The sequence below is a fragment of the Triturus cristatus genome, chromosome 5_2 (assembly GCF_964204655.1).
Source record: "Triturus cristatus chromosome 5_2, aTriCri1.1, whole genome shotgun sequence".
NCBI lineage: Eukaryota > Metazoa > Chordata > Amphibia > Caudata > Salamandridae > Triturus > Triturus cristatus.
The window spans coordinates 221,978,011-221,998,068 of record NC_140588.1 but is presented as its reverse complement, the minus strand read 5'-3'; positions in this window follow the sequence as shown (position 1 = coordinate 221,998,068).

Genomic DNA, 20,058 nt, shown 5'->3' with positions numbered 1-20,058 from the left:
TCTATTAGGGGATCGGGTAAAATTCTGTGGCTTAAACATGTTAAACAACTCTGCCATGATATACACAGGGAAGATTTGTGGACTTCGCCTGAAACTTCCTGTCCTCTGATTAGTAAGAGGGCGTTGGGGGGTATTCTAAAACAGCACCACCTGAATCTTCGTGATCTGGACCCCAACCTGGGCAGGTTGTCTCTTAAATTTTTGGAGGTGAAGGACCATTATGTTTTTGAAAATTTTTTGGATGACATCCAGCCCCCGTTAGCAAAAAAACGTTATCTTCAATTTAGATACGGTTCTCTACCGGTGCGGGCTCTGTCAAATAAATGGATGCCCTCTTCTTCTAGGTGGTGCCCCTGCCCTGGTTGTGAGCATGTAGAGGAGACAGACTTGCACGTTTTGCTTTTTTGTCCCTCTTATATCAGGGCATGATGTAAATGGATTATCTCCCTTTGTAAATTGAGAGGTCTTAGGGATTACAGGGAGGTTTTTAGATTATTAAAACATGATTCCGACCCCTGTGTTTGTCTTTGCCACTTCAAGATTCCTCCTCTCTATGTGGTTTATAAGAAATGTAATAATTAAGGCAAATCTTGTGTAGTATTATGATGTTTTATTTATTGATCTACTGTTCTTAGTGTTGGCCATTGATTGTTTCATTACTTGATTCTTTTAGTATTTTTTAACTATGTTATCTAATGTACTATGGTCTAGTATGCCCTATGAATTTTTATCAATATGTTTCTGTATTATATATTTGTGCTTTTATGGTTTTTAACCGAAATAAAGCTTTATGAAACTGAAACTGAAAAATTATAAATAGCATTTTGATGGAATGTGTCCTACAATTCTTTATAGTGCCATCTTGTCTGCTACCAGATGATCTCAGTTGTTCATTCCAAATTTATTTTGTAGCACAGCTTGCTTTTCACTGCATTCTCAATCTATTTGCCCCACTCATCCTGTGCTATTCTCAGCATGGAGTTTCTGTCTGTGCATGTGTTTCTTCACTCCTCTCTCAATGGAAGAACGAAGAACATTGGCCCATGGATCTTTTAAAGCCCAAGCCCCACTGGCTGCCATCATCAACCTTACCTCCTGCTTCCTGAAAATACATGTAATATTTCCCCTCGAGAGACCGTGCTTAGAGTTAAATCACCTACAAAACGTTTGTCACATATTTGAAGTCAAATTTAGAGTTACTCGTCTGGAAAACCACCGGCAGACAGAACCGCGAGACTGGTGTCGGCTTTGGCATCTTCTGGATATCCTGGATTTTTGTCATGGAGCAGGAAAGGAGTGAGTGAAATTACATAATTGTCAGCTGATTGCTATATTCTTACTGCCGTAATCCAATTGTGCCATTGGTCACCATTGACCTGACCCCGTATTACATACAGTGCCCTAGGGGCACAATGGGCGTTGGCGCCTGTCTTCTGTTCCCTTGGGGAACTGTCGTGTTGCAAAAGGGTTGCAGATGTTTGTGTAGCGCCTTGTGTAATACAGATAGTGCCGGCACACATATACTATGGCCCCATGCAAATGAGGGAAACACTTTGCCTCCGGGGGAACAACCTTTACAACGCAACTTTTACAACGCACTACACTTAGAACGCATTTTTTACAACGCAAAATCCATTACAACGCATTCCATTACAACGCATGACACTACAACGCATTTTTAAAAACTACCTTTACAACGCATTCCATTACAACGCATACTACCTTTACAATGCATACCATTACAACGCATAATATTACACTACACTATCCAACACTTACCCTACTGTTGCACCCCCTGGAGTTAGAATAGTAATTTTTACCCCTATACTATCCAACACTTACCCTACTGTTGCACCCCCTGGAGTTAGAATAGTAATTTTTACCCCTATACTATCCAACACTTACCCTACTGTTGCACCCCCTGGAGTTAGAATAGTAATTTTTACCCCTATACTATCCAACACTTACCCTACTGTTGCACCCCCTGGAGTTAGAATAGTAATTTTTACCCCTATACTATCCAACACTTTCCCTACTGTTGCACCCCCTGGAGTTAGAATAGTAATTTTTACCCCTATACTATCCAACACTTACCCTACTGTTGCACCCCCTGGAGTTAGAATAGTAATTTTTACCCCTATACTATCCAACACTTACCCTACTGTTGCACCCCCTGGAGTTAGAATAGTAATTTTTACCCCTATACTATCCAACACTTACCCTACTGTTGCACCCCCTGGAGTTAGAATAGTAATTTTTACCCCTATACTATCCAACACTTACCCTACTGTTGCACCCCCTGGAGTTAGAATAGTAATTTTTACCCCTATACTATCCAACACTTACCCTACTGTTGCACCCCCTGGAGTTAGAATAGTAATTTTTACCCCTATACTATCCAACACTTACCCTACTGTTGCACCCCCTGGAGTTAGAAAAGTAATTTTTACCCCTATACTATCTAATACTTACCTTAAATGCAATTTAATATTATGCGTTGTAATGGTATGCGTTGTAAAGGTAGTATGCGTTGTAATGGAATGCGTTGTAAAGGTAGTTTTTAAAAATGCGTTGTAGTGTCATGCGTTGTAATGCAATGCGTTGTAATGGATTTTGCGTTGTAAAAAATGCGTTGTAAGTGCATGCGTTGTAAAAGTGTGCGTTGTAACGACATACATCCTGCCTCCGTGCCTGCACTGTATTATAGACACAGGCACAGAGACAAAAAAAACATCAGGAGGTGCACGGACTGTGCGCCACAAGGAAGTGGCGCACAGCCCCTGAGCACACCTTCTGAAAGGCAGTCTTACGCTACATCTGCCTGCAGGGGGTTCTCTATCCCCTATTGAATAGGAAGCAGGGTGCCTCCTATACTCTGAAAGACAGAGCGGCAGCTGCATAGAGCTGCTCAGCTCTAAACTAATGCACTGCCCTCAGGTCAGTTGCAAGTTCACAGCTATGCTGAGGGAAGTGCATTATATGTAATAGTACACACTGTCCCACTCTGGGCCTGGCACACCTCATTAAAGGTGTGCCGTGGCGCAAACAGGGACAGTGTGTATCAAATATAATACGGCCTCTGGTACTCTTTTGTAAATTTTGCCAAAGAGGCTTTATGGAAATGTAGAGTGTACATATAATGGGTTACATGGTTTATTTTAGTATTTTAGCTGAACATGTATCATTTTTATGAGTATTTTAAAGAAGTAATCATATTAATTAAAAAGGCATGAGAAGATGATGGATGCTGCACCCCACCATCTGCCCTTCCACCACTTTCCTTATGTTTGTTGAGATACCAGAAGGCTGGTATCACTCCATCCTACCGTCCAGTGGTAGCAGCAGGCAGGTTTGTGCATGCTGCAGTGGCTTTGCATAGTTTTACTAACTTCATTTGTGCAATTCGCTTCCTACTGCAACATGCCAGTTATAGAAAACATAGAATAACATGAAAAATTAATACCAAAATCCCATTCACGGGAGAGTTTTTGGGAAGCTTCCAAAGTGTCCTGAGAGGATTGTTTTTGACCACTACCAACTTAATAATTAGCAAGCACATTGCAAACGTGATGGTGTTGGTTCCACTGAATAAGAGGGTGGAGTCACTTTTATTTTCTTGTGCCACAGGATAGTAAGTAGTGCACGTGCCTCCTGGCTAGCATTGATGCAGCAGCACCTTTCTCCAGGCTTCACCTTTGTCTTCAGGGTGACACAGTGGTACATGTCTGTGAGAGACTGGAAGGCTCCCCTTCTAATGCCCTTTCTAAGAGCAACACCAGTGTGGTGATCAGATGGAAGAACAGCTTAGTAGGTCCTTCAATCAAAACCATGGACGGCAGTGAAGAAGTCCAGGCCTTCTGAGTAGCTAAATCTATTTTTTCTGAAACAACAGTCTTTGAACCAGGGTCGTTGCACGTCTAAGGTAAGTGATATTTTAATTGACCAGCAGGATTCAGTTGTCCTCCTGTCTATTCTGCCTTCTCGGGCCACCATGACCCATGAGTGACATTGGTTCGTTTTCAGACCTTGGAGGACCTGGTCTTGAAGGTTTGGGTGATGGGCACCGGCAGACTAGGACAGTCCATTGATGTTCTATCTATGCTGACGGTTTCATTTCCCATAAGGATCCTCTCTCCTTGTTCCGTGACCAAGCTCTTCACCCTGGTTGTCTCAGAACTGAATAGTAGTGGTTTCTACAGAGTCGTTTTTCTCTTGAGTACCGAATCAGTTGGTTTTAGTAGTATAGGCTTAAAACAGATCCCCAAGTTTATAGTGGCACGGCATTTCTAGATGGAGACATTGCGGCAGATTCTCCCATTACTTCCTGCAGGAGAGTTTATGGCACCTATCACCCCTCTGGAAACTTTCTGCGAAAAATCCCCTGTGGCTAGCAGACCAGAAATTCCTGTAGATCTGTATCCTCGGGTCTCACCAGGAACTCTGTGTTGTACCTACCAGGTTAAAGACATGTCTAGTGTGTTCAGCAAGATACGGGCGAGTCTACCCGGGGTTGTTCACAATCAAGGGAGCTTCTTGCACTCATATTGGATTCTTGGGTAACTCATGCTACCTACTGTACTGCAGTGACTGCCAACATGAAGGCTTCTATCTTCTACCTGCCTTTGTTCTTCTCATAGCCTTGGACTCACCTGTCCATCGGCCAGGACAGCTATAGGATCAGTGTCCCTTGCAGAACTAAGGGCTCCTAAGTTAAGCTGATGCTTATTTTTTCTACTACGAAAGAACCATGTTTCATCCAAGGAATGTGTTGAAGTACAGGGGAAATAGACTGTATCTATTGCTTTTCCTTTAATTTAATTTTGATAGAGCAGAACATGTTTTTTATGGACAGAAGGCCTGTTGTTCATGTCTCGCCATAGCCAAGCAATGTGCCATCATTTGTCTTTATGATACTTTGGGTTGGCTTTGTTTCCCTTGGTCTGTCATCTGTAGTTTTAAAGGGTGATTTTCCAGGACTTTTGCAGCAGCCCTCCAAGATTTTATACAATGCTCCGATGCCTTTGGCTAATTTTGCACTCCACAGATTCCACATATATACGTACATAAATACAAACATACATACATACATACATACATACATACATACATACATACATACATACATACAGTGATTCCCATTTCCCTCGAGCTCTGGTAAGTCTTGGTGTTCTAGTTCTACACTCTCTCGTTAATCTTTTCTCTTCCACCCCCTGTGTTCATCAGATATAAATGTCAGCAGTGTAGGTTGTGGTACCACTCTGCGTCCTGCTTTAGCTAAGGGGTTCTGGCTGACATCATCATACCAGTATGCATCCACCTATAGAGAACTGGAGGATGTCAAGAGGAGACTGCTGTAGAATGCTCCTGCGACTAAGTGTCAGAGGATGCATAAAACAGAGGGGGATATTTCCAATAAAATGTCAGAACTCAGTGTTAGTCCAAAATTGGTAACTCCGCACTCCTATATTTTTTAAACTCAGAGATGCTCAATATTTCCAAAAACTACAGCGCACGCCTGCGTTTCCCCTAGCGTTGGTGATAAAACAGCTGCCTAGTGCTAGCACAGGCACCCTTGCGCCATGTTGCAAGGGTGCCTACCCTGCAGTGGTGATTGTTTATGTGCAGGAAGGGATAATTTTTAAAGGCGATTTGCTGTTTTTATGAGTGCTGCAGAATGCAGCACACATAGAAAGTGCAAAATAAGAGGAGAAAATATTAATTTCTCCTCGCATCGACATCCCACGACCAGGTATTACCTGGCCTTAGTTTTTGATGCTGCCCCATCCTTGTAAATATGGGGCAGCGTCAAAAAGCAATGGGTGTTGCGGAAGAATGCCCACTGAAACACCCATTGCATGCCCCTTTTATGTTAAGTAAAGCATGAAAAGGGGCCTTATTTACAAGGCGGCGTTAAGCCACGTTAAGTGGCTAAACTCTGCCTTGTAAATAAGGAGAAGGGGATATTGTCACCGAAACATCACTAAAAGTGACATTCTGGTGGCAATATCCCTTTGTAACTAATCCCCAGAGTGAGAGAAAATCTATGCAAACTGTCAGACTGACCTGGGCTCCAGAAATATGGTGGCTCAGGCTGTTCAGATTATCTTTGTCCTGAGGTCCATGTTTTTGTCTCTTTTGGCCTCAGACGAACAGCCATTATTTTTCAGGCTGGGCAATATCCTAGTTCATTTCTTCAGAACGATACTCCCATCTTCCTAGAAGTTTATCTTATTCCATCCTTTTACAAGACCCTCTACAAGTGGTTTTGGAGTTTCTTAGTGGAACTCTTTGTAGACCAGGATGATGTACTGTTGTTTTGTTTAGATTTCTGGAGGATGTCATGTGGGGTATAAATACAATTCTTTCTTACTCTCAGGGAGGGGTCTAATCCATGTCATTGTTCTATTTCCCTTCATCGCCTTAGTTCTGGGCAGGGTCATGTGACTGTTCTGATGCATCTCTCGCCCCGTGTGGCTTGGTTCCTTCTGGATAAGGCCTCTGAGTACATTTGTAACTTGCCCCCTTGGTGCAGTTCTGTGCTGGTCAAAAGGATGTATTTCTGCCTCTTGCATGGTTCCAGTTGGTTCAACCCTCATGAATGTCTTCCATGTGGACAGATGGTTATCCTCTCCCTTTGTGGTTCGGTGCCAGTGTGCTATGCTCCCTGCTCCTGGCTTGATATATGGCATTCTCTCATTGCCTGAGATTTCAATGAATTTCATGGGAGTGAATTCATGTGTTACTCTGGTTTGTTTCAGATACTTTGGGCTCAAAGCAAAGCCATGCTGCTCAAAAATTTAAAAAATACGAAAAGAGGGACGAGGAGACAATACTTAGTTTACTTTTCTGTAATCCACACTTCTTGTTTTACAAGATACGCCCTTTCTTTCCTCCTAGTGCCTCTGCCGTAGTCCCATCAGGGCTTGAGTGTTTATGTCTGTGATTGTTGGGTTGAACCTCCCTATAGATTCTCTGCGTGGAAAGGCGACTAGAATTGGGGTCAACGTAATTCGATTGTTTGGTTTAAAGTCACATGGTGCCAGGCTGGCATGGCAGATTCACCTCAAGTATTGTAAGTAAGTATTGGAATAAGAAAAATGGAATCTGAAATATGAGTGTGAGTAATATACCACGTGTAAAAATACTCCCTGGGTGTTTCCTTCATATTACATTTACGTAAGAAAGCAGAAAGGTTCTAATCCTGCTGTGCACGCCTTGCCTGTTGTGGTTAAGCCATGCTGTTAGAGGCGGCTATTAAGTTTGGCATGTGGGCTGAATGCTGGCCTTTAACAGGTTTGTATTCATAGTAAAAACATTCAGCGCTTGTTTTGGGGGTGTTGTTTTTTAACACCCATTCTTTGGCATGATCCCGCAAATCCCCACATAAGCTTAATCCATTTTAAATTTTAAACCTTCTGCCAGATGTGTCAAAAAGCTGAGTTTCAGCACTTGGCTGTATTTGGACTGTTCTGTACTATGATCTGAACCACTCTCTGCATTGCTCTGGGTGCAATATCTGAGTAGAGTGCAAAAGGGTCTGTATACCATGAGCTAGACACATCTGCTTCATAAAATAATATTTAGGTGCAAATATTTGGCTGAACGCCTCATTGGTATTGGCTGGAAATGCAGGGGCGGAGCACTGAAATGGTCAGCAGACCTCCATACCTGCAATGCCTTAAGAAGAACCCTGGCATCGTGCCCCTATTAATTAAAGGAATAGGGTACACAATGCCACGAGTAGTGGAACTTTGTGGAAGGGATGTTAGGGCATGTGGCCCTCTTCAGGACTGAAGCCTGTTACCCCTGATGCCGGCATATACCACCAACGTAGTCAAAACTGCATGTCTTGGACAAAGACCAATTTACAAATGCTTCTCAGCAGCAGGGCATTGATATCATTTTTCACTAGACATAGGAGGGGCCAACCCTCTGCCACCTCCTCTTGCAAATCTCAATGACTTGAAATCTGCAGAATACTTTTTGCACAGCCATTTGTGCATTTGAGCTTTTCTTTTGTATATTTTAATTTGGGAATGTATGTGTTTGCAAACCCTTAAACTTTGACCTTTAGACAATTCGCACATGCAAATACATGTTGTACAAGAGTGCCCTTGTGGGCTCAACACTTTGCAAGTGACACAAATCATGGCAGTGGCTTTTCTTTCATTTAACCTCATATAAATTATTACTGGATGGTTGCCAGTTCCAGTGGACAAAATAATGTTTCAGAATAAATGTTTTCCTAGTTTCTTTCCTAAATATTACCATTTGAAGCCACAGTTTCTATTCGAATTTTTTATTTTATGTTAATGAAGATGCTATGGCTGTTTTTGCCATTTGCTGTGATCACTAGAAAATATACAGGTTTTTCATATAACAGTGCTAGAAAAAAAAGCCAGTCACCAATTACTAAGGATGGAACCATTCAGCCACGCCTGTAGACTAAGTACTACTCGCTACATCCATGTATTGGTAAGAGGGAAGAATAGTTTTAGGGTGAAGTTAGAGCTCTTTGGTAAATAAGAAAGTGTTAAATCCGTAGGAGAATCCACTGATGGAAGTGCCTCAATGACAAGGAATCCTATTTGCCCTTTTCTGTATCATTCCATCTCCTAAGGAGTGCTCCATTAGAATGCATGTGGACTATTTTGCATCTGAAAAATGCACTCAATCATAACACATCTAATTGCGCCACCATGTTTACTACCACCATCAATTCCACCACCATTAATAGATAGCCTCCCCATTACCACATTAATTACTACCACCACTATCATGATCTTTATCATTGCCACCATTATCAGCACCACAGCACTTTTAAATGTATATGTTTACATGTTTTACCACAGGGAAATCCAGGCCTATTGGCTTTGCCAATGTTACAAAGTGTGCTTGCTGCTATAATATGCTTTGGGTGATCGTTGATTGAGTGGATGTGGCGTGAACCAATTCATTTTGTATGTCAGGTACAAGAGACAAATCACTTACAGAAACACTTCAAACAGTAACACAGTGAAAACACCACACAAAAAGGATCTCACACAGGGTTAGAAGAAGAAAGCTGAATTTATTAAAAAAAACAAGAACAACATGACAAAAATCCAAGCAGTAGAACCGGAGTTATGAATTTTGAAAGAATACACCGAAAAATAGCACCTAAAAGCATAAAGCACCAACGGCGGATATCTGGTTGTGCATGGGTCAGATACAGTCCCATATTAGTCCCGCTGAAGTTTCTCCTTTTCAAGTTTTGTGCCAAGAGTCCCGTTTGCATTGCAGAGGGTCGCAAGGAGCAAGGAAAGCTTCGCAGGTGGTGGTCAGCGTGGCGCGAAGAGCAGACCGGTCGTCGCGGATGGAGCTTTCTGGTGGCGGTCCTCCGCGGGCGTGCAATGCTTGCTGCGCAAAGAGACAGGCTTGCAGTGGCTCACACTGAATTTTGGTGCGAGCGGTGGGGGTATGGACCACTTTGTGGTCATAAAGAGCCCAAAAGTTTTATTTCATGAGCATGTAAGCCACACGAAGGGTCCGAGGCCTGAGAGGCACCACTTTGGGGGGGTCATGAACTCGCTACAGCTGGGTCCAGGAGCCGGTTGAGGAACCCTTTATCTCCCTGAGGCTCAGATCAGGAGGCCAGCAGACTAGCCCTTTGAGACACTCTGGAGTCCTGGGTTCAAGATAACATTGCATGACCAGTTCTTCTTCCCCAGGTAAAAGGGGAGCAGCAGTTGGCAGTTTTCTTAGTGTAGCAGTCCAGCAGAGTGGCAGTCCTTGTAACAGCATATGAGTTCTTCCTCCTTGTAGAGTATCCACAGGTCCAGAAGTGTACTGAAGAGTTGGTATCTGAGGTCCAGTATTTATACCCAGTTTTGCCTTTGAAGTGGGGGTGAAGCCTCTAGAGGTTTGACTTTGAAGCCTTCCCTACCCTGGCTCCAGACTAACTACAGGGGGTATCCAGTCTTTTGTGTGTATGCAGGACACAGCCTATTCAGGTGTATGTGGGGCTGGGCCCAGCTCCTCTCTCACCCTGCCAGTGATGGCCCATCCAGTCACAGCTAAGCTCCCTATTGTGTGTGGCTGTCTAGGAGGAATACACAAAGCCCAACTGCCAGCTACACCCAGTCAGGTGACCGGAGATAGGCTGCAGGCACCAAATGGCTAAGGCAAGAAAATACCAACTTTATAAAGTTATTATTTCCAGAATTGAAATATAAAATCAGACTTCACATTAGTTAAGATTTTAAATTGTGATTCCAGAGACACCAAACATAAACTGGTCATGCCTCTCCATTTGTAAATTACACTTATAAAATGAAATAAGGCAACTCCAATGTTATCCTGTGGGAGAGATATGCCTTTCAGTAGTGAAAAATAAGCGTAAGAGTTATTCACTACCAGGACATGGAAAACCTAACATTACATGCCCAATTTTTTTAACTACATTGTGCCTAACCTCTGGCCTGTCCAGGGCTTACCCTTAGGGTGACTTATATGTAATAAAAAGGAAGGTTTGGGCAGGGCAAAAGGTTTAGTTTACTAAGTCGAATTGGCAGTTTAAAACTGCACGCACAGGCTCTGCAACCACACACCTGAGACAGGCTTAACTGGCTTCTTAAGTGGGTGGCAAAGTCAGTGCTGAGGTCCTGCTAGTAGCATTTCATTTACAAGTTCTGGGCGCATGTAGTGCCACTTTGCTAGGGACTTATAAGTAAATGAAATATGCCATTTTGGTATAAGTCAATATTACCATGTTTAGAGAAGAGAGCACAAACATTTTAGCATTCGTTAGCAGTGGTAAAGTGCACAGAGCTCTAAAGTGAACAAAAACAAATTCAGCAAAAAGCGGAGTGCAAGGGCACAATGTTTGGAGATGACATTGTACAAAGAGGCAAGTCCAACAGGGAGCAGCACAGAGTCCAAATTGGGAGTATGGCAAGAGATTTGTGGCAACCAGGACAGGGCCTGAGGGAGTAGATAAGGCCCTTTTGGATCCTGTGGTGCTTTGGGCTGGACCACATGCTGCCCCGCATGTGGTCCAGCCCAAAGCACCACAGGATCCAGAAGGGGGCAGTGGAGCAGTTAGGGATGGGTCTAGTACAGTTTTCCAAAGTGACATTAGTGCATGTTCCACGGGAAATGGCACAGTCTTGAAGGAACAGCGTATGATCATTGGTAGGGGATTAGGCAACACTGGGCCAAGTGGGAAGCAGTACAGAGCACATAAGGAGGAGTCTGCTTTGGTAAGGAGTCTACTTGTCAGACAGCAGCAGAAGTCTGATGATAAACTCCCCTTTCCTGGAAGAACATGAATAGCAAAGTAGCAGTTCAAACTGCTCCTTCTCACAGGAAAGGTATCACTTAACCAGCAAATGCTAAAGAATTTGTCCTCCATAGAATAAATATTGATTGGGCCTCAACAGCACCACGCGCTTTACTTTCGCATAGAACTGGTGCAGCTGGGCAATAGTAAGGTAGCATGGCTTACCACCAACATTGATGCCATTAATAGAAGTCAAGGGAGTGGTGGGTGTGGTGGGAAGAATGGGGCCACATCCAGGAAAATATGAGGAGGTGACAGAATGGTAGTAACCTCCGGCTATTTTTGCACTGTGCACCAATATCCATGCGTTGCACCAGCATCATTCACACTATCACTTATGGCCACAACAGCTCCACATTTGTTTTTTTATTTCATGCTCCACGTACCAATGCAAAATGGCAATAGTAATTTTCATAGAGTGGATGAATGTCCCTCACCTGCAAAAAATGGGCCCTTCACCATACATGTTTTGAAATGGATGTATTTATTTTTATGGGTGTATTTATTTTCTTTGTCAGTGAAAAATATGCCTTGGAATGCAAGTAGTGTGTCGAATGAATCCACCTCCATTGCCCATCACCCAGCTGCCTCTGGCAGAGTGGGCCATTCCTTGTAATAATGCTTTTATAGTTACTGTCTAAAGGTGATTGAGCATCCCTGCTTCAAATCATAAAATGATATAGAACTCTAACCTCTCAGCAGCCCCCAGCGTGAAGGAGATTAGCATTCCGCCTAGTGTTTTAGGGGGATGGATCACAAAAAATCTAGATCCCATCAGTAGAATAGATGGATTCTGTACATGTAAATGCCTCTCACAGCATAAACTAGATGTTCCAGTTACATATGCTGAGGAGGTGCACAGTGATGTTGTCACTACAGTGAGAGATGATAGGAAGGGCTGGGTGAGCTAGGAGGTACAGGTTGCAGTGGAAGGTGCTGAGGAGGGCAATCAGAATGCAATGACGTAGTTGAGTGTAATTTCAGTGGACAATGTGACAGATGCACACCCAGGGACAGATTTACTACTTATAGCTCAGGGCAGCAGCCAAAGTTTCTGCAATGTGATGTGCAAAGGGGAGAAAGCAGCACAGAGTCATAATTATAAAAAAAAAGTGTTCTCCTTCTGTTCCCTGCTCCTGTTCAGTTGCACAAACAGGCAACCTGGCTTCAGGCACAACTGTTACAACATAGTAAGAAGATGTGTGCTTCCTGTTTAGTATAGGAATTCTACTGGAAGCACACCCGTCTGGAACACATTCGTATGCCTAGCCAAATTCTGAACCATTTCACACATTGCTTGTGTGTCATAAAGTGCAGCACACTTGTAATGTGGAATGTTTGGAGAAATTAAAACATTTCTCTTTGTTAGCACCTACTTCAACAGGGCATTACTTTTTGATGCAAAGCCCAGCCTGGCTATCTTAGTAGATCAGGATTTGTGTCCAAAACGATTGGTGCTTGGACTGATCCACCCAAGATATTCCTAAGTAGTTCCCTCTTAAAGCAAAGGGGTAAAGCAGAGAAGCGTGCAATCTGCACTGAGAAAAAGGTACCTTTCCAGTGCAAAATACCTTTTGCGGCGGAAAGTAAATACCCTTGTAAGAGTTTGCACCACTTTACATCACTTTATGTCGCTTTGCCCACGTGCAAACCTTAGTACATCTGGCCCACAGTGTTAAACCCACAGTCACATACTTTGCCATCTCCTGCCACTTGGCTGCAGGTCTCATAAACTGGTGTTGGCTCTGAGCTGCACAGTTATTATGCAACCCTTCGGAGATGCATCAGTAGGTGTATGGCTGTACTGAGGGGCACCAGGACGCACTCGGTATGCAATGGGGGCTAGTGATGTCAGAGAGCATTAAGTAATATACATTATCCTCCTATTGTTCCTAGCTTCAGCTCTTAGCAGTTGTTGCTTAGGATTTAATTGTGATGCACATGTCATTTGGTGCTCTCCTAAGGGTTTTTTGACCACAGCATGAGGTGCTAAACTGCCAACCGGATGCTGGTTCACACTTGGAATACTTGGGTGGATTGGGTGAAGTTGGATGCAGTGAGAGGTGCTGGGATCTTTACTAATGAGTACATGCACTCTGATGCCTCTGATTACAGGCTTTAGATGGTGTGGGGAGATCTAAACAGAAGCTATTCTCATAATGCTATTAACATTGACTCCAGACTTATTGTGCAGCGCTTCATTGATGAAGAGTAGGGCGAGAGTCTGAGGGGGGAGCAGTGGCCTACAGACCTGCTATTGAGGTTGGAGCACATCCACCTGTTTTGATGCTGATAGGTACACTGATGTACAAAGACACATAAGGCAATGTAACAATTTTCCACTGCGCAATTGCGAGTTTGAGTATGCAGTTTCGCTTGTAAGAGAGTTCAAGGGTCATGCTATGGTATGGACGAGTCATTAGAGTTAAATAACATAATGTGAAATTTAAAATGCATCTCTATGGCATTTAGGGTGTCTTTAGTACAAGCACTAAAGTATACAAAAAGTGATGGATGGAATACTTGAATTAATCTCAGCCACTGGTAATTACTTGGGCCGCATCCCAGTCCATTGTTATTTTGCACACCATGTCACCTTGGTTTGGACCCAGCTATATATAAATCAGCCTTGACCCTGTGGCTGATAAAAACTCAAGCCTTCCATTCATCACTTTTTATATACTTTAGTATGTCACCCTAAGTGGGACGGTTATGCCCAGATGTAGGTCCCATGCACATTGTGCCACTTGAGCTAAGCTTTACCGGGCTGATGAGTCCATAGCTAGGGGGAAACCCTCCTGAGTTGGTTGTGTTCTGATTCAGGGAGGACCTGGCTTGGCTTGACAGTTCGGGCTGAACTGTTCCCACTGGAGCAGGGTCAAAACTGTTTTGAATATAGCTGGGTCCAAACTGAGGTGGCATGGTGTGCAAAATATCGGTGGACTGGGATGCGGCCCGAGTAGTTACCAGTGGCTGAGATTAATTCAAGCATTCATTCATCAATTTTTGTGTACTTTAGTGTAAGTACAAAAAAAGCTATGAGGATGGCTGTCGGCCAAACGTTTATGATCTCTGTGTGCCTAACAGAGTTTCCTTTCCAGTAGTATCAGAACAAACTCACTTCTCATCTAGTCTACTTCATGGTGCAGGAGGATAATAAAGGGCCAGTTTGGCCTCTATGTACGGTTGTACTCAACAGCTCTTAGCAGCAGGCTTAAGAGTTATCCCTGTACTCTCACGTCCCATTGATATGCGGACTCCATTATCTTCCTGAGGCATTCCCCAAGCTGCCAAACAAGCACATAGGTCCAACCTTTTTTGGGACTTTAAGCACTTTAAGGCTACTGAATGGCCAAGACAGGTACTCAAGGAACACTAGAATAGTGAAAACGAGAAAAATACAAATTAAAAGCTACAGAAATGCTCCTAGACCCTGAAGAAAATCTATCTGTCACTTACTACCATGCAACCTCACCAGGGATGTTTTTCACTATTTTCCTTATGGGTTCTATAAAACTAAGCCTAAATACTAGAGGCTAGCGATTGTGATTTTACTAAGGTCCCTCTGGCTTGTTTATGTAAAGTGGTGTGGGGAAACACTGGGAAGCAATTTGCAGCTGGTGAATCATGTGCTTGGGCAAACTGTGTGTTCAAGTTGAAATTGAAGATCAAGAAATTTCAGATTGCTCAAGGGGAGATGACCTGCCTGACTTGTTTGTGATCAATCTAATATGCACGATTAGAGTACACCAAGGGGTGGATTTAGATTTTGTCGTATGTAGGACATATGCTAAAAGTAAGGCGGATGACCTGTCTGCCCTATTTAGCATGTATTGCCACATAGACACTCTTAATAGGGTCAACAGAATGTCTGCCTATTTTGCAGATGTCCTGCACCTGTCAAACTTTAAATCCAGGCCATAGTTGGAGGAAACTGACCTGGGCTAGATCAGAGCCATGACAAGTACTGTTAGGGATGTGGGTGAGACTGCCTATAGCACACTGTGGAATATTTTCCTTTGAACCCCAAAGTTCACTGATCTATGAAATTCCATACCATAGGGAGATCATATAAGTACTACTAGTTGCAGTGTAAGTTGTGGTTCACTACGAAGTACTTGCTCTGGACTTGCCGTGACATAGCTTTTAACAAAGAGTGAGATGGAGCAGGCAAGTTAACCACTGGGGCCCTTACCTGTCGAAAGGTGATGATGATGATGTTGAGAACAGAATTATCTCTTCACCGTGCATCCCTCAACATACATTTGATGACATATCTATTATTTCAAATAGAGCCTTCCACCCATTTAACAGGAACAATTTGCAGTTTCACACCATTTCTTCTTTATCCTTTCTGAAGTGTCCTTATTTTTTCTTTCACCCTCACCCTAAATCTCTCTTATATCCCAATTATCAAAGGACCTTCCATCCATATAATTTCTCCTTCCACTTAGCCTGCGATTAACAGATGGTGCAGGACAGGTGCAGAAGTTACTGCACATGAGAAATATCAATATACCACGGTGGGGTACTTACCAGTGGTGATACATACTTTCTATTCTATGTTTTTCAGGTCAGAATGAAACATATAATAATCCACATTTGTAAAGCGCGAACAATCACCCGTAAGGGTCTCTAGGCGCTGGGGGCCATCGGGAAGATTAAGCAAGCTATTGCCAAGAGTCACATGGTACTGGGCTAATCTGCCGCCGACGCTGGGGATCGAACCGTGATCCCCTGATTCTGGAGTCAGTCGCCCTGGCCGCGGCACCACACCTCTTTCCCCAGGTGGAGTCAGTGTGTTTTGCAATGATTCATCCATGTGTTGACGTTTTATGTCTGTTTTGCTTTGTCCAGGTACTCCTGACGATGTCTGTCAGGAGAAAATTGTGGTGGTGCAGTTATTACCTTTGAACTTGCAATTCCAATTCACACATTAACTCCAGTTTGCACTCACTCCTTCTAATGGAGACCTAAGTTCTTGAAGTAACACTTTAGAGGGATATCTAATATATTAATATTAATTTACCGAAGTATCACTATGATATGGAAAGCTTTTCCATGCACAATTCCCTTCTAGATCTGTCTCTCTCATCACCAAGAGAGATGAGGTGGGCCGGTAACTCCGCTCCGCTGGTAGAGTTTGTGGACTTGTACTAACCCCTCGCTCCACTTGGAGCGTGGCAAAAACTCTCCCTACTGCTGCATAGCAGAGTTTACCGACCACCAACCAATCATGCACACCGCATACAGTGCACTCTTTGCTAATGGCATGACTCACTAAAGAAAGGTTGGCTGAGAGTCCCTGTGGGATCTTGAAATGAACAGAAGCATTCTTGTAAGTTTGTCAGCAGACTCAGAGAACTCAACAGAGGAGGAGGAGGGGAAGCAGAGGGCTTAGTCTTGACATGGGGCAGTGAGGAGTGGACGCCGTTGGCTTTTCGAGTCGACACAGAGCAGTGAAGTGTGTCTCTTTAAGCCACGGGCAGCTCTGGGATGCTGCTGCGTGCTTTCGTGAGCCGATGTGCATTTGGGCAGAGGTATTGTTACTGCCTCCCCCCAAACACCCTCCAGGATCTGAGCCAGGCACGAAGGAAGAGCAACTCTGACCTGGCTTAGTGTGTAACTCTTATGAGACACAGCGGAAAAGAGAAAGCTCACCACAACAGTGTCTGGACTGGAATTCTGCCTGTTCCTGGAACTCCACTGAATCTCCCAGAGTTTTTTTGTTTTTTGCAGAGTTTTATATAGCTCGAACTTGAACCGAATCCTATCAAGTATCAGAGCGCTTTACATAGCACCAGTTACGTTACATGAGAACACACGTTCATTTTTTTTAGGCACGGGGAGATTAAGTGATTTGCCCAGAATCCCAGGATGTTTTAGCGTTGTTACCGAGGCTCGAACCCAGTTCCCCCAGGTCTGAGGTCGAGCGCCCTAATCGTTAGGCCAACTCCTCTCCCCACTTCTTCTTCTTCTTCTTCTTCTTCTTCTTCTTCTTCTTCTTCTTCTTCTTCTTCTTCTTCTTCTTCTTCTTCTTCTTCTTCTTCTTCTTCAGCTCCGCCCAGCCCCACAAGAGAGAAATACCAAGGGATAGTAAAATATCTTTTAGAAAACATAAAGGAGCAGATTTACAAGCATTTTGCATCACAAAAGTAACTCAAACTGTCACAAAATATTATTTGGGGTTTACTTTCCAGGCTGAAAGTAATGCAAATAAGTGGTTGCATTACCTTGCATCAGGGGGGTGTTCAATGATTGGCCAATGGCTGTTCCCATGATGCAATGCATGCTTTTTGATGCAAAGCTTTATCTGCTAAAATAAGTCAGAGATGATTTTCTGCCAAAAAAGAATACCTCTTTGAGCTTGCCATTACGGTTTCCTCAAGAAGCTCTGGATTCTGTCTCCGCAGACGCCGACTGCGGATACAGCGGCAAGTCTTTGGAATCCGGGTCCATCCATTTTCTAGACGCAAGCTACAACCTGACATACCGGAGCCCCTTGAGGAAACCAGCAGGTTTACAATTAATCCTTGGTGCCTGCATGTTCTATTCTTGAAGCAGTGGCTGTTAATCAACAGCCCCTTCGTCGTTTTCTATCAAATATTTTAATGGATTCAATTACAACCTGAATCATTACATATACCTTCATAAGGGTCATCCAACATTTGAATTTCACGTCCTGAAGATGGTCTAGCTGATGTCTACAATTTAGACCGAAACGTCGACAATCACAGCTACTTTCATGTTGAAAATTTCTTTTTTTGTTTAAGGATCTGTTTTCTGTTTGATTAGTCACATTTTCCTGTTGTATGGGAAAACCTGGTCTTAAAAAGGCAAAACAAGGATGGCTGTTTCCATGTGTGTTGCCTTGTGCAGCACACATCGAAACAGTAAATTACCTATGATTGTTTATGTGCAGGAAGGTCCCCCTTCCTGCACATAAATAATCCTTTTGAAAAAATGCCGTTTTGCAACCTCTATGTGTGCTGCATTAAGCAGCACACATAGAAGTTACAAAAGGACATTTAAAGATTGTTTATGTGCAGGAAGGGGGGCCTTCCTGCACATAAACAATCTTCCCCTCAACACAGGTACCCTTGCACTATGGTGCAAGGGTGCCTGCGTTGGCGCTAGGCAACTAAAGTTAGCGCCAGCACTGGGAGAAACGCAGGGCTGCACCATATTCTAGTAAATATGGTGCAGCCCTGCGTTTCTAAAGTGATGAAGTGTGTCGTTAGCCTTCTTGGCTTAACAACATGCTTCGCCACTTTATTTAAATATGCTCCCAAGTTTCCAAGAAGACCCAAGTTATACATGCTCCCCAAGATTCACAAAAATCTTAAAGATCCTCCATTCAGACTCTTAGTATCAGGATGAGGGTCATTACATGAACCTATTGGCAAATGTATTGAACCATTTCTACAACCTTTGGTTCAGAAAGCAAAATCCTATTTGAAGGATCCTACAGATGTCCTAAACAAATTGATGTGAGTTCCAATAAATGATTCATCAAACATTTGGTATGCACAGTGGATGTGAATGCTCTACAAATATCAATCCCCCATGCTGAGGGCATTGATACCATTGAATTGGCGCACTTTTGAACACCGGGGAATTTGGTGCAAACAAGGGCCCATATCCCGCATATTCAACATTGTGGTGGGCGGTGCTGTAAGCAGCACCCGCCACAATGTTGAAAATGCATGTTGTGCATTGGCATGCACAACGTGACAGGCACCGCGCGGCGTCTGCCACCTTGTGAATGCCAATGTAGGGGGGTACCATGGGTACCACCCAAGTGCAGTCCCCCATTCCACTGGGGCCCGCAATGGGCCCCCAAAGTAAACTCTGCATGCCTTTCCATAGCATAGTCTCCGCCATGGAAAGGCATTCCACCGGACACATCATAATAAGGATGGCAGTGCCTGCAAGGCACCGCCACCATATTATGGGCCTTTTCCGCCCGGCAGGCAATCGTGACGATTGCCTGCCGGCGGAAAAGCGGCGGACGGTCTTTCCGTCCGCCGCGGTACCCCCCGCCATGCTAATGTGGTGGGGGGTAATTGGCCTTCCGGTGGGGGGTTTTGGCGGGCGGATCGCCACCGCCCGTCGGGCGGTGACGATACGCTCGCCATGCTAATGGGCCCTAAAGTGTCTCTTATAGAACTATTGCAGTTTTCAGTATACCACAGTTACTTTAAGTGGGAAAACAAATATTACTTGCAGAAGAACGGAACCTTCACGTGTTTTTCAGGAGCACCGAGTTACGCTAATATATTTATAGTGAAATTCGAAGAACATATCTTAAAAGAAGAAAAACAGCAAAAGGGTGTTCTGCTGTATAGAAAATTCACAGATGAAATTTTGCAGAATGGAAATGTGAATACTTAGAAAATAGCACAGAATTAGATGAAAACAATGAACATCTAAAGTTCAGTCATTACATCAGCAAGAAACTAATATCTTTTCTGGGTGCAATGATAACTATTCATGACTCAAGCACCACAATAGAGGTATATAAGAAAATGGATAAAAACAACACCCTCACTATTCAAGTTTTCATCCAGAATCTTTGAAGAAACATCTACTATTGTCACAGTTCATACGTTTACAAAGGATAACTTCTATTCCATCAAAATGTTAATCCATAGCAGAAGAACATGGGGAGAAATTTCGCATGAGGGGTTACCCATTATCTGTGATTGGATAAGCCAAAATGAGAGCTGATGCAGTAT